At 37.0% G+C, this 11,191-nt stretch overlaps 1 pseudogene; it reads right to left on the bottom strand.

Annotated features, from left to right (window-relative positions):
* Window positions 1–9,070: 9,070 nt before the first annotated feature.
* LOC136126870 (non-histone chromosomal protein HMG-14 pseudogene) lies at window positions 9,071–10,705 on the bottom strand (annotated as a pseudogene).
* Between the last annotated feature and the right edge of the window lie 486 nt (window positions 10,706–11,191).

The raw sequence follows: 11,191 nt of genomic DNA, 5'->3' as shown, positions 1-11,191 counted from the left end.
TCTGGTCCTGGGCTTTTGTTTGTTGTAAGATGTTTAATCACAGTTTCAATTTCAGTGCTTGTGATTGGTCTGTTCATATTTTCTATTTCTTCCTGGTTCAGTCTCAGAAGGTTGTGCATTTCTAAGAATGTGTTCATTTCTTTCAGGTTGTCCATTTTTTTAGCATAAAGTTGCTTGTAATAATTTCCCATGATCCTTTGTATTTCTGCAGTGTCAATTGTTACTTCTCCTTTTTTATTTCTAATTCTGTTGATTTGAGTCTTCTCCCTTTTTTTCTTGATGAGTCTGGCTAATGGTTTTTCACTTTTGTTTATCTTCTCAAAGAACCACCTTTTAGTTTTATTGACCTTTGCTATCATTTTCTTCATTTAGTTTTCATTTATTTGTGGTCTGATCTTTATGATTTCTTTCCTTCTGCTAACTTTGGGGTTTTTTGTTCTTCTTTCTTAAATTGCTTTAGGTGTAAGGTTCGGTTGTTTACTTGAGAAATTTCTTGTTCCTTAAGGTAGGCTTGTATTGCTATAAACTTCCCTCTTAGAACTGCTTTTGTTGCATCCCATAGGTTTTGGGTCATCGTGTTTTCATTGTCATTTGTTTTCAGGTATTTTAAAATTTCCTCTTGGATTTCTTCAGTGATCTCTTGGTTATTAAGTACTGTATGGTTTAGCCTACATGTGTTTGTATTTCTTACAGATTTCTTCCTGTAATTGATGTCTAGTATCATAGCATTGTGGTCGGAAAAGATACTTGGTATGATTTCAATTTTCTTAAATTTACCAAGGCATGATTTGTGACCCAAGATTTGATCTATCTGGGGAATGTTCTATGGGGACTTGAGAAGAAAGTGTATTCTTTTTTTTTTGGATTGAATGTCCTATAAATATCAATTAAGTCCACCTTGTTTAATGTATCATTTAAAACTTGTGTTTCCTTATTTATTTTCATTTTGGATGATCTGTCCATTGGTGAAAGTGGGGTGTTAAAGTCCCCAACTATTGTCAATTTCCCCTTTTATGGCTGTTAGTATTTGTCTTATGCATCGAGGTTCTCCTGTGTTGGATACATAAATATATACAATTGTTATATCCTCTTCTTGGATTGATCCCTTGATCATTATATAGTGTCCTCCTTTTATTCTTGTAATAATCTTTGTTTTAAAGTCTATTTTGTCTGATATGAGAATTGCTACTGCAGTTTTCTTTTTATTTTCATTTGCATGGAATATTATTTCCATCCTGTCACTTTCAGCCTGTGTGTGTCCCTAGGTCTGAAGTGGGTCTCTTGTAGACAGCATATATATGGGTCTTGTTTCTGTATCCATTCAGCAATTCTATGTATTTTGGTTGGAGCATTTGATCCATTTACATTTAAGGTAATTTTCAATATGTATGTTCCTATTACCATTTTCTTAACTGTTTTGTGTTTGTTATTGTAGGTCTTTTCCTTGTCTTGTGTTTCCTGCCAAGAGAAGTTCCTTTAGCATTTGTTGTAAAGCTGGTTTGGTGGTGCTCAATTCTCTTAAATTTTGCTTGTCTGTAAAGGTTTTAATTGCTCCATCAAATCTGAATGAGATCCTTGCTAGGTAGAGTAATCTTGGTAGTAGTTTTTTACCCTTTCATCACTTTAAATATGTCCTGCCACTCCTTTCTGGCTTGCAGAGTTTCTGCTGAAAGATCAGCTGTTAACCTTATGGGGATTCCCTTGTGTGTTACTTGTTGTTTTTCCCTTCTTGCTTTTAATATTTTCTTTGTATTTAATATTTGATAGCTTGATTAATATGTGTCTTAGCATGTTTCTCCTTGGATTTATCCTGTATGGGGCTCTCTGTGCTTCTGGGACTTAACTATTTCCTTTCTCATTTTAGGGAAGTTTTCAACTATAATCTCTTCAAATATTTTCTCAGTCCCTTTCTTTTTCTCTTCTTCTTCTGGGACCCCTATAGTTTGAATGTTGGTGTTTTTAATGTTGTCCCAGAGGTCTCTGAGACTCTCCTCAATTCCTTTCATTCTTTTTTCCTTATTCTGTTCTGCAGTAGTTATTTACACTATTTTATCTTCCAGATCACTTCTCCATTCTTCTACCTCAGTTATTCTGCTATTGATTCCTTCTACAGAATTTTTAATTTCATTTATTGTGTTGTTCATCACTGTTTGTTTGCTCTTTAGTTCTTCTAGGTCCTTGTTAAACGTTTATTTTCTCTATTCTATTTCCAAGATTTTGGATCCTCTTTCCTATGATTATTCTGAATTCATTTTCAGTAGACTGCCTATTTCCTCTTCATTTGTTAGGTCTGGTGTGTTTCTACCTTGCTCCTTCATTTGCTGTGTGTTTCTGTGTCTTCTCATTTTGCAAACTTATTGTGTTGGAGTCTCCTCTTCCCAGGCTTCAGGTTCATAGTTCCCATTGTTTTTGGTGTCTTCCCCCAGTGGCTAACTTTGGTTCTGTGGGTTGTGTTGGCTTCCCGTTGGAGGGGACTAGTGCCTGTGTTCTGGTGGATGAGGCTGGATCTTGTCTTTCTGGTGGGCAGGTCCACGTCTGGTGGATTGTTTTGGGGTGTCTGTGGCCTTATTATGATTTTAGGTAGCCTCTATGCTAATGGATGGGGCTGTATTCCTGTCTTGTTAGTTGTTTGGCATAGGGTGTCCTGCACTGTAGCTTGCTGGTCATTGAGTGGAGCTAGGCCTTGGCGTTGAGATGGAGATCTCTGGGAGATTTTCACCATTTGATATTACATGGAGCTGGGATGTCTCTTGTGGACTAGTGTCCTGAACTTGGTTATCCCACCTCAGAGGCATAGCCCTGATGCTTGGCTGCAGCACCAAGAGCCTGTCATCCACACGGCTCAGAATAAAAGAGAGAAAAAGAAAGAAAGAAGAATATAAAATTAAATTAAATCAAATTAAAAGTTATTAAAATAAAAAATAATTATTAAAAAAATTTTAAGTCATAAAAAAAGAACGAAAGAGGAGAGCAACAAAACCAAAAAACAGATCCACCAATGATAACAAGTGCTAAAAACTATACTAAAAGAAAAAAAATTAAAATGGACAAACAGAAACCCTAGGACAAACGGTAAAAGCAAAGATATACCGACAAAATCACACACAGAAGCATACAGATACACACTCACAAGAAGAGAAAAAGGGAAAAAATATATATATTGTTGCTCCCAAAGTCCACCTCCTTGACTTGGGATGATTCATTGTCTATTTAGGTATTCCACAGATGCAGTGTACATCAAGTTGATTGTGGAGACTTAATCCACTGCTCCTGAGGCTGCTGGAAGAAATTTCCATTTTCTTCTTTGTTCGCACAGCTCCTGGGGTTCAGCTTTGTATTGGGCCCTGTCTCTGTGTGTAAGTCACCTGAGGATGTCTATTTTTCACTCAGACAGGACGGGGTTAAAGGAGCAGCTGATTCGGGGGCTCTGGCTGTCTCTGGCCGTGGGGAGGGAGGGAAGGGAATGTGGGGCCAGCCTGCTCTGGCGTGACGTTGCACCAGCCTGAGGCGTGCCATGTGTTCTTCCGGGGAAGTTGTCCCTGGATCACGGGACCCTGGCAGTGGCGGGCTGCACAGGCTCCAGGGAGGGGAGGTGTGAATAGTGACCTGTGCTTGCACACAGGCTTCTTGGTGGCGGCAGCATCAACCTTAGTGTCTCATGCCCGTCTCTGGGGTCTGCGCTGATAGCCGTGGCTTGCACCCGTCTCTGGAGCTCCTTTAAGTGGTGCTCTTAATTCCCTCTCCTTGTGCACCAGGAAAAAAAGAGGCAAGCAAAAGTCTCTTGCCTCTTCGGCAGCTCCAGACTTTTTCCCAGACTCCCTCCCGGCTAGCTGTGGTGCACTAGCCCCCTTCATGCTGTGTTCACACAGCCAACCCCAGTCCTCTCCTTGGGATCCGACCGAAGCCCGAGCCTCAGCTCTCAGCCCCCACCCACCCCAGTGGATGAGCAGACAAGCCTCTCGGGCTGGTGAGTGCTGGTCGGCACCGATCCTCTGTGCAGGAATCTCTCTGCTTTGCCCTCCGCACCCCTGTTGCTGCGCTCTCCTCTGTGGCTCCGAAGCTTTCCGCCTACACCACCCACAGTCTCCGCCCACGAAGGACCTTCCTAGTGTGGCAACCTTTCCTCCTTTATAGCTCCCTCCCACTGGTGCAGGTCCCATCCCTATTCTTTTGTCTCTGCTTTTTCTTTTGCCCTACCCAGGTATGTAGGGAGTTTCTTCCCTTTTGGGAGGTCTGAGGTCTTCTGCCATCGTTCAGTAGGTGTTCTGTAGGAGTTGTTCCACATGTGGATGTATTTCTGATGTATATGTTGGGAGTAAGGTGATCTCCACGTCTTACTCTTCTGCCATCTTGAAGCTCCTCCCCCCCTGTTTTCCACTTTTAAATCAGTTTTTCTATAGATTGGATTAGGAGATATGGTGCCCCATACTGATTTTTTTCCAAATGTAGAATCAACTGTCTGAACACTATTAAATAATGTATCCTTTACTCACTGATTTGAAATAACATCTTAATCACTTAAAATATTCTTACATTTACTTGTACTGACTATATCTGGATTTTTATATCTGTACATTTTACCTCTTTTTTTCTGTGCCTGAGAATCACCATAATAAATCATTTAAGGACCAGAAAATGTTCCAGTGGGAATTCCTGATCATCTACTTTTACTATTCATGAAATCAACAGTTGGGTAAACTTTGACAAGTAATGTTCTCTGAACTTCAGTTTCTCTGTCTGTAAAATATAACTAAAATACGTTTCTCTTTATTAAATATAGCATGCCAGATGCTCCTCATTCAAAAACCTATTAATAAAGGATGTGGTAAGAAATTCTGTTTACTTGGATTAGCCCTTTTGTGCACCAGAATCTTGTTTATAAGTATTCTTTTAAAAAAGCTGTTTTGGGGCTTCCCTGGTGGCACAGTTGTTGAGAGTCCGCCTGCAGATGCAGGGGACACGGGTTCATGCCCCGGTCCAGGAGGATCCCACATGCCGCGGAGTGGCTGGGCCCGTGAACCATGGCCGCTAAGCCTGCGCATCCGGAGCCTGTGCTCCGCAACGGGAGAGGCCGCAACAGTGATAGGCCCGCGTACTGCTAAAAAAAAAAAAAGCTTTTTTATTTTGAAATAGTTTTTTTTATTGTAGTTGATTTAAAATATCATATTAGTTTCAGGTGTACAGCATAATGGTTGTATTTTTACAGATTATACTACATTAAAAGTTATAAGATAATGACTATAATTCCCTGTGCTATATAAAATATATTCTTGTTGATTATCTATTTTATACGTATTAGATTACATCTCTTAATCCCATTAGGGGATGGGATCCTGCCCCTCTCCCTCCCCTTCCCCACTGTTAATCACTAGTTTGTTTTCTATATCTGTCAGTCTGTTTCTGTTTTGCAATATATGAATGTTTGTATTACTTTTCGGATTCCACATATAAGTGATATTATACGGATTTCGTTTTTCTCTGACTTATTTCACTAAGCATAATATTCTCTAGGTCCATCCACATTGCTGGCAGTGGCAGAATTTCATTCTTTTTAATGATTAATATTCATATATATCACATCTTTATCTATTGATGGACACTTGGTTTACTTCCATATCTTGGCTATTGTAAATAGTACTGCTATGACATTGGGGTGCATGTATCTTTTTGAATTAGTGTTTTCATCTTTTCCAGGGGCTTCCTTGGTGGCACAGTGGTTGAGAGTCTGCCTGCATCTTTTCCAGATATATACTCAGAAGTGGAATTGTTGAATCATATGGTAGTTCTATTTTTAGATTTTTGAGGAACCTCCATACTGTTTTCCATAGTGGTGCACCAATTTACATTCCCACCAACGGTGCACAAGGGTTCCCTTTTCTCCACATCCTCACCAACATTTGTTATTTTTGGTCTTTTTGATGATAACCATTATGACAGGTGTGAGGTGATATCACACTGTAGTTTTGATTTGCATTTCACTAATAACTAGTGTTGTTAAGCATGTTTGCATGTGCCTAATAGCCATCTGTATGTCTTCTTTGGAAAAATGTCTATTCAGGTCTTCTGATCACTTTTTGATTGGGTTGTTTGTTTCATGTTGAGTTACATGAGCTATTTGTATATTTTGGATATTAATCCCTGTCTGTAATATCATTTGCAAATATTTTCTCCCATTCTATAGATGATCTTTTTGTTTTGACACTGGTTTCCTTTGCTGTGCAAAAGTTTTTAAGTTTAATTAGGTCCCATTTGTTCATTTTTGCTTTTGAGATATATCCAAAAAATATTGCTATAATTTATGTCAAAGAGTGCTCTTCTTATGTTCTCTTCTAGGAATTTTATGGGTTTAGGTCTTACATTTAGGTCTTTGATCCATTTTGAGTTTATTTTTGTATATGGTGTGAGGGAATGTTCTAGTCTCATTGTTTTACATGTAGCTGTCCAGTTTTCCCAACACCACTTATTGAGGAGACTGTCTTTTCTCCATTGTATATTCTTTTCTCCTTTGTCATAGATTAATTGATCATAGGTGCATGGGTTTACTTTGGGGCTCTCTAGTCTGTTCCCTTGACCTAAGTGTCTGTTTTTGTGCCAGTAGCATGCTATTTTATTACTGTAGCTTTGTAGTATAGTATGAAGTCTAGAAGAGTGATACCTCCAGCTTTGTTCTTTTTCCTCAAGGTTGCTTCAGCAGTTTGGTTTTTTTCTGTTTTTTTAGTTAGTTTTTTTTTGGGGGGGGGTTTGCTTGTTTTTTATGGTTCCATATGTATTTTAAGATTATTTGTTCTGGTTCTGTGGAAAATGTCATGGGTATTTTGATAGAGATTGCATTAAATATGTGTATTGCTTTGAATAACATGGCCATTTTAATATTATTAATTCTTTCAATCCAAGAGCACAGGATATCTTTCCATTTCTTTATAATCTTCAATTTCCTTAATCAATGTCTTATAGTTTTCAGAATATAGGTCTTTCACCTCCTTGCTTAACTTTTTTTCCTAGGTACTTTATGTTTTTCATGTGATTTTTAAATGGAATCTTTTTTACTTTCTTTCTGATAGTTTATTAATAGTGTATAGAAAAGCAACAGATGCCTGTATATTAATATTGTATTCCACAATTTTGCTAAATTCATTTACTAGTTCTAATAGTTTTTTGGTGGAGACTTCAGGGTTTTCTACATAGAGTATCTCATCATCTGCAAATAGTGGCAGTTTTACTTCTTCCCTTCCAATTTGGATACCTTTTCTTTTTCTTGTCTGATTGCTGTGGCCAAGACTTCTAATACTATGTTAAATAGAAGTGGAGAGAGTGGGTATCCTTGTCTTGTTTGTAAATTTAAAGGAAAGACTTTCAACTTTTCACCATTGATGATGTTAGCTGTGGGTTTGTCATAAATGACCTTTATTATGTTGAGATGTTCCCCCAATATGCACTTTTTATCATGAATTGATGTTGAATTTTGTCAAATGCTTTTTCTGTGTCTATTGAGATGACCATGTGATTTTTATCCTTTCTTTTGTTAATGTGGTGTATCACATTGATTGATATACAAATATCGAACATTCCTGTGTCCCTGGAATAAATCCAACTTGACCGTGGTGTATAATCCTTTTTACATTTTGTTGAATTCGCTTTATGAATATTTTGTGGAGAATTTTTGCGTATATTTATCAAAGACATTGGCCTGTAATGTTCTCTCTTTTTTGTAGTGTCTTTGTTTGTATTTGGTATCAGGATAATTGTGGCCTTTTAGAATAAATCTGGGAGTGTTCCATCCTGTCAATTTTTTGGAATAGTTTGAGAAGGGTAAGAATTAGCTCTTCTCTATATGTTTGGTATAATTCCCCTGTGAAGCTCTCTGGTTCTGAACTTTTTTTGCTGGGAGTTTTGTTTTGTTTTGTTTTGTTTTATTACAAATTCAATTTCACTACTAGTGATTTGTCTGTTCAAATTATCTGTTTCTTCCTGATTCAGTCTTGGCAGGTTGTATATTTCTAGAAATTTGTCCATTTCCTCTAGGTTGTCCAATTTGTTGTCATATAACTATTTGTAGTATTCCATTATGATTTTTTGTATTTATGTGATATTGGTTGTTATTTCTCTTCTTTCATTTTTTATTTTGTTTATTTGGGTCCTCTCTCGTTTCTTCTTGTTGAGCCTGCCTAAAAGTTTATCAATTTTGTTTATCTTTTCAAAATACAGCCCTTGGTTTCATTGATCTTTTCTAATGTTTTTTTTGTGTGTGCTTCAAGAAATTCTTTCATAATTGAGATTTTATTGGTTCTTTTGAGGATCAGTACACAGACATTTCAATTTGTACACAATTCTCAACATACATACCAAAAATCTAAAAAATCATGTAGTCGTGATTCTTTTCTGAACAGTTATTCCAGTGACTTTCCAGTTTAAAATTTGGAAGCAAATTTTCCTTCACAGGATATCAAGTACCAATATCTTCAAATATTGGTATGCTGTTACATTGTAAGTCCCACTAATTCACAATTTAATATCATGTACACTACATACTCAAATTGTCAATCGTTCACAGCACATTAACAGTTACTAGAAGAACTGGACTACCATGACCAAAGATGTTACAGAGTGCACAAAATTCTGCCCAGGAGAGCCAAGATCAAGGGGTGAGTGGTTTGCTTTAGGAAACAATCCTACCAAAAACAACATGGGAAGAGAAGTAATTTAAAGTGTTTAAGACATTAAATGCATAACTGACTCCAAACTGCCATTTAATATGCTTTGTATTATAGGATATAAAAGCTACCCTCCATCTGTGGAATGTTAAGCTGACACCCAAGACAGTCAAAGCCTCCCATATTCAATATTCCACTATTTTCTGATTGTACCAAAAAATAAACAACCAGAAAATGATTTCACCTCTTTAAAAAAAGGATTTACACTTAAAAAATGGGATGAGGTGGGATTCTCTCCTTTTTCAAAATGTTTCTAGAGCTACTAAAAAACTTGCATTTACAAAATAGTTGATAAAAATATTCCTCTGGATTGTACAAGAAGGGAGACAGGGATCATTGATAGGAGTGGGTGTGTGATATTAATCAGACTTGGCTTCTTTCTTTCCTGCTTCATCAGAAGCTGGGCTCTCTTCGTTTTTAGTTTCTTCATTTTCTGCAGGTAAGTCTTCTTCAGTCTCTTGGTTAGTCACTTCAGCCTGTTTTCCCTTTGCTCCCCTTTTCCCTTTTGTTTGCACTTTTTTGTCTGAAGATTTTTTCCTGCTGCCTTTTTGGCTTTGTTTCCACTTTTACAGGAGCCGGTTTATCTGACAACCTCACCAATCCCCTCTTGGGCTCCTCCTTCACCACCCCCTTGGAGGAGCTGACCTTCCTCTTGGGCAGGAAGGTGGTGGGACAGGCACGTGCCAGGTGCCTGTGGGCTGTTGCACGCTGAGAGCCTTTGCAAAACGGAGCTGCCTGGCCGCTGCCACTCCTCCTACCCTCTACTGTTTTTTTAATCTCTATTTTATTTATTTCCTCTATAATCTTTATTATTTCCTCCCTTCTGCTGATTTATGGCTTTGCTCTTTTTTTTCCTAATTTTTTTAGGTGGTACGTTAGGCTGTTTGTTTGAGATTTTCTTGATTTTTAGGAAGGCTGTATTGCTATAAACTTCCATCTTAGAACTGCTTTTGCTGCATCCCATAAATTTTAGAGTATTGTGTTTCCATTTTCATTTGTCTTGAGATACTTTCTGATTTTCTCTTTGATTCCTTTATTGACCCATTGGTGTTTTAGTAGCATGTTTTTTAGTAGCATGTTTAGTAGCACACGTTTGTTCTTTCTCCATTTTTTCTTTCTGTAATTGATTTCTAGTTTCATACCATTGAGGTCAGAAAAAAATGTTTGATATAATTTCTATCCTCTTAAACTTGTTGAGAATTATTTTGTGGCTGAGCACATGATGTATCCTGCATAACATTCTATGTACATTTGAAAAGATTGTGTATTCTGCTGTCTTTGGATGGAATGTCCTATAGATATCTACTAAGTTCAACTGGTCTCTTTTGTCATTTGAAACCACTGTTGCCTTAATGATTTTCTGTTTGTATGATCTGTTCATTGATGTCAGTGTGGTGTTAAAGTCCCCTACTATTATTGTATTACTGTCAATTTCTCCCTTTATGTCTGTTTGTATTTGCTTTATATATTTAGGTGCTCCCGTATTGGGTGCATATATGTTAGCAAATATAATATATTCTTATTATATTGATCCTTTTATCATTATAAAATATCCTTCTTTGCCTCTTGTTATAGCCTTTGTTTTAAAGCCTATTTTGCCTGGTATGAGTATTGGTACCCTCTACTTTCTTGTCATTTCCATTTTCATGAAATATCTTTTTCTATCCCCTCACTTTCATTCTGTTTGTGTCTTTAGCTCTGAAGTGTGTCTCTTGTAGACAGTATATAGCAGAATCTTGGTTTTCTAATCCAATCCCACCCTATGTCTTTTGACAGAAGACATTTAAAATAATTATTAATAAGTATGTACTTATTGCCATTTTATCACTTGTTTTCTTTCTTTTCTTGTAGTTCTCTGTTCATATCTTTTACTTTTTATTCCTTCCCTTGTGGTTTGGTGATTTTCTTTAGTAGTATGCTTGTGTTCCTTTCCTTTTAGGTTTTGTGTATCTCATGTAGATTTTTGATTTGCTGTTACCATGGCGCCCATACATCTTGACTTACAACTATATCTACTTGTTTTATACTGGTAGCCATTTCAGTTTAAACAGATTCTAAAAGATCTACATTTTTTACTTGCCTCTCACACATTTTGTATTTTTGATGTCATATTTTAATCTTCATGTTTATCTCTTAACTTTTTACTATAGTTATAGTTGTTTTTATAATTTTTTTGTTTCTTAATTATCATACTGGCTTACTTAAGTGGTTGATCCTCAGTCCATACTATATATTTGCTTTTTCCAGTGGGACTTTCCCTTTCCTATAGATTCTGTCTTCTTTTCCACTTAGAGAAGACTTTTTAACATTTATTTCAGGGTAGGTTTAGTATTGATGAAGTCTTTTAGTTTTTGCTTGTCTGAGAATCCTTTATCTCTCCTGCTATTCTAAATGATAGTCTTGCTGGGTAGAGTATCCTAGGATGCAGGTTTTTCCCTTTCCACACTTTAGTTATATCATACCACTCCCTCTGGCCTACA

This window comes from Phocoena phocoena, chromosome 8 (assembly GCF_963924675.1).
Source record: "Phocoena phocoena chromosome 8, mPhoPho1.1, whole genome shotgun sequence".
Lineage (NCBI taxonomy): Eukaryota > Metazoa > Chordata > Mammalia > Artiodactyla > Phocoenidae > Phocoena > Phocoena phocoena.
The sequence above is the reverse complement of the archived record's forward strand: the minus strand, read 5'-3'. Positions and strand labels throughout refer to the sequence as shown.